This window comes from Myotis brandtii, unplaced genomic scaffold (genome assembly GCF_000412655.1).
Source record: "Myotis brandtii unplaced genomic scaffold, ASM41265v1 scaffold194, whole genome shotgun sequence".
In the NCBI taxonomy this organism is placed as follows: Eukaryota; Metazoa; Chordata; class Mammalia; order Chiroptera; family Vespertilionidae; genus Myotis; species Myotis brandtii.
The window spans coordinates 874,233-878,330 of NW_005357232.1; positions in this window are offsets into that span (position 1 = coordinate 874,233).

Sequence of the window (4,098 nt, forward strand, 5' to 3'; positions counted from 1 at the left end):
CGTGGGCTGCGCGGTGGCTTCTCGCAGAGTCACAGGCTGGGGGACCGCGGCTCGGATGTTGTGGGCTCGGCAGCGCCGCCGCGGCGCCTTATAAACGCTGGCAGGGGATTTCTTCGGGGCGGGGCCGGGCGCGGGGAATTTCCAAGCCAGTCAGACCTGAAAAGAGAACTGCTTGGTCTCCTGCTAGGGAAAAGCAGTTTAAACCCGGAGCAGGGGTTCATCAGAGAAACTCCCAGCAGCGATGAGGCACTGGGGTCATGTACAGGGAACTTTTTGATGAAAGCCGAGCGGCTGGAAAGTCCTCCCGACCGGGCCCCCTCCCCCGGTACTTCCCTGCAGCCTGCAATCTCGTCCCTCGGCTGCAGACCTGTCCCCGGGGTTTCCCACGATGGATGGGATCTGGGGTCGTCGGCTGTAGAGATCCCAAGGACGCAGACTCGCTAGAGACGGTTCCTCGTTAGGGTTTGCCAACCTGCCGGTTCTTTCCGGCTTTTGACCTTTGGAAAACGCTAGTGGAAATGATGGCCCGGTGTAGGGATTCGTTTCCCCAAACTTCTCTGCAGGGAAGGACGCACTGGCGGCGGGAAGGCTGCCCCGACACTCCTGCCGATGCCAGGCTCCCTGCAGTGCAGCGACGTGCCGCACCCCCCAGCCCCTTCCTCAGGGAGAAGTTGTGAAAGTTTTGGCGTTAAACACCTACGTGCCTGGCGAAGCCTCAAATCATTTCCTCGGGATTAACAGCCCTGCTGACTGGGGCAGGGGCAAGCACTCAGCTCGTATTCGGGGTGGGGGAGGGGGAGGAATGTTGAATGTAAACATAATTTTTTTGTCAAGTGGGCCAGGTGTTAATTTTTGTAATGGAGGTTGTAGATACCTTGCAATAACGAAATGGTTATTGAGGTCGCGTTCTCTGATTGGCACTATGCTGCTGCAGAGAATGCATCCTGGGCCTACTTCTGGGTGCCCCTCTGGGCGACTTTCCAGAAGCATTTGGAGGAGGCTGAAGAATGGGTTGAGAGTACCTTACCCAAGGTTGGACCTTAAGGATGGCTCAGAAAATAGCTGCTAGGCATACTGCAGGAAGCTAAAGGCAGCCCTAACATTGCCCCCATCCTGCCCCTCATGGCTCTTTGCTATACAGTCCTGGGGGGGTTGGGGGGAGGTAGCAGTTGGACATAACCATGCAATGTGGGTAGTCACTCTAGGCTCACCATCCTCTGGTTTCACTTGCAGGCATAGAATTTATGACCCTCTTTGCACCCCAACCTCCTAGCCAACAATTGGTCCAGGCAAAACAAAGCAACTTCTGTCAGAGTTCTTCAGAATTAGCCCCAGGAGGCCTCTATAGTTTTGTAGAGTTTTCTGGCATTTGTTGCAATCATCTTTAACTTGACTGGCCATGTACTAACCAACCTTTCTCCTCTCTCAATCTCCCCCTTCTCACCTCCAGTATCTGAATGTAGGAAATCTGGGTCAATTGGGGGACTGACAAAACATGAGGGGGGAAAAAGTAAAATCAAGGACTAAAACCTCAGAGTAGTAATGATCGCATGCTAAAATGAAAACTTCCCATTGGATTCCATTGTCTCTGCAGGCATGTGATATACAAATACACAATTTTCGAGGCAAGGTGCAACAGCGACTATAAGTAGATCTTAATTCCAGGCTCTACCTCTAATAACCACATATATATGTATATTTTAAATATGTTTTTATTGCTTTTTAGAGAAGAAGGGAGAGGGAGAGAGAGAATGAGAAAGAAACCTTGTTCATATGCATCCCAACCAGGGATCAAACCTGTACCTTGGGTATGTACCCTGACAGGAATCAAACCTATGATGTTTTGATGCATGGGACAATGCTCAACTGACTAAATCACACGGGTGGGCCAGGGCTAATTAACTGCATATTAATTGGAAAGATCAGTTAACTTTGCTGTGGTATGCCTGCTTTTATAATACTAGAGGCCCGGTGCACAAAATTTGTGCATTGGAGGGGGGATCCCCTCAGCCCGGCCTGCACCCTCTTGCAGTCCAGGATCCCTCTCACAGTCCGGGATGCCTTACTCCTTACTGCCTGCCTGCTTGCTATTCCTTAGTGCAGGGGTCCTCAAACTACGGCCCGTGGGCCACATGCAATTACAAATATTGTATTTGTTCCCGTTTTGTTTTTTTACTTCAAAATAAGATATGTGCAGTGTGCATAGGAATTTGTTCATAGTTTTTTTTTTAAACTATAGTCCGGCCCTCCAACGGTCTGAGGGACAGTGAACTGGCCCCCTGTTTAAAAAGTTTGAGGACCCCTGCCTTAGTGCTTGGCTCGCTGCTCCTTAGCGCTGCTGTGGAGGTGGGAGAGGCTCCCGCCACTGCTGCTGCACTTGCCAGCCATGAGCCTGGCTTCTGGCTGAGCGGCGCTCCCCCTGTGGGAGCACACTGACCACCAGGGGGCAGCTCCTGCGTTGAGCGTCTGCCCCCTGGTGGTCAGTGCACATCATAGTGACCAGTCGTTCTGGTCGTTCTGCTTAATGGTCGCTTAGGCTTTTATTATATAGAAGATTGGATTTCGCCCTGCCAGTTTGCTCAGTGGTTATAGCGTCAGCCCATGCCCAGGTTCGATTCCCATCGAGGGCATGTACCTCAATTGCAGGCTGGATCCCTAGCTCCGGTTGGGGTGCATGCGGGAGGCAACCAATGGATGTGTCTCTCTCACATCTATGTTTCTCTCTCTCTCTGTCTCTCCCCCTCCCTTCCACTCTCTAAAAATCAATGGAAAAATATCCTCCAGTGAGGATTAACCAAAAAAAGAAAAGATTGGATTTAACGCTGTTTAGGTTTTTTTGTTTGTTTGTTTTTACCAGCTTAAAAATTGTGTTACTTGGCCACAAATGCATGTATAATTCTGCGTAAGGGTGACCATGTCTCTTGGAAATTCACAGTGTAAAGTTTTGGAAGGACTCCCAGCAGTTTATGTAACACATTGTTCTCAGAACTAATCTTGTAAGATAGGTACTGTCCTTACTTTCCTAAAAAGAAATGGAAATTCAGAAAAATTTACCTACGTGCCCTGTGGCAGTTTACCTAATTTATATCCCAGCATATTAATCATTTGGCCAAAGCAGTATTAACAGTTTTGAAAACACATTTTGAAAATGAGACTGAATATACTATAATTTGGAAAATACTCTAAGTATTTTCTACTCAATTGTTAGATAAAATAGAGGGTGGTAGATTCAGGTCTGTAAAAAAAGTACAGAAATGTCAAACTCTAAATGCCCCACTAATAAAGGATACCATAGAAGAGAACTTTTAGCTGCAGGTTTAAAATTATTATTAAAAAGAAAACCATGCATAAATAAAAAGTATGTCAGGATGAAGTAATTTTGCACCTCCTTTTATAAAGGCTTTATGTTCATACCCGAGGCCTTCAGGACCTGGTGGTCTTTGTTCCTGATTGCTTAGTGTGACACCTAGTGGTAAGAATGAGGCCCAGGCCTTCCCTGACTCGTCATAGCACTTATGGAAATTTTGGGAGGTGCTGAGTCTTGATGACCTGTCCCTATGGTGGGGATTCCCAAGGAGGTACCTTTTGTTTTTCTGTAACCTAGGAGACAGTTTTGAATAATGTGATCCAGCAAGTTTCCTCTCTATCCTATATAGCTCTATAGGGTTTAAATCAACAAACGTTACAACTTGGGCAATACAGAACATACTTGGAAATCAGAAAACATGAGCAGAAGAAGATGGCAAAACTGATTTTTGGTTTAGAAAGACCTGGATGGACTCTAGGGTGCGTAGAGTTCTCCCCACCTATTGTTAAACTTTTTCACTAATCTTGACCATTTTAAAGATGGTAAACCTTAGGTAACTCTTTTAATGTCATTTGGCTCTTTTTTTTTTCTTTTTAATGCAAAAGAATGAATAAGTTAACCTGGAAGCTGCTTTGTATTTCAGAACGCAGCCCTAGGGAATGGCAGGATGGCCAGTGGTGCTTCACTGAGGGCGGGAGCACGCTGCCCCTCCCCCAGCCGTGGGAAAAGGAGCATCATCAGGGCCTGGTGTGGCTTCATGCACTTCCTTGGTGGGAAATGCAAAGTGTGAA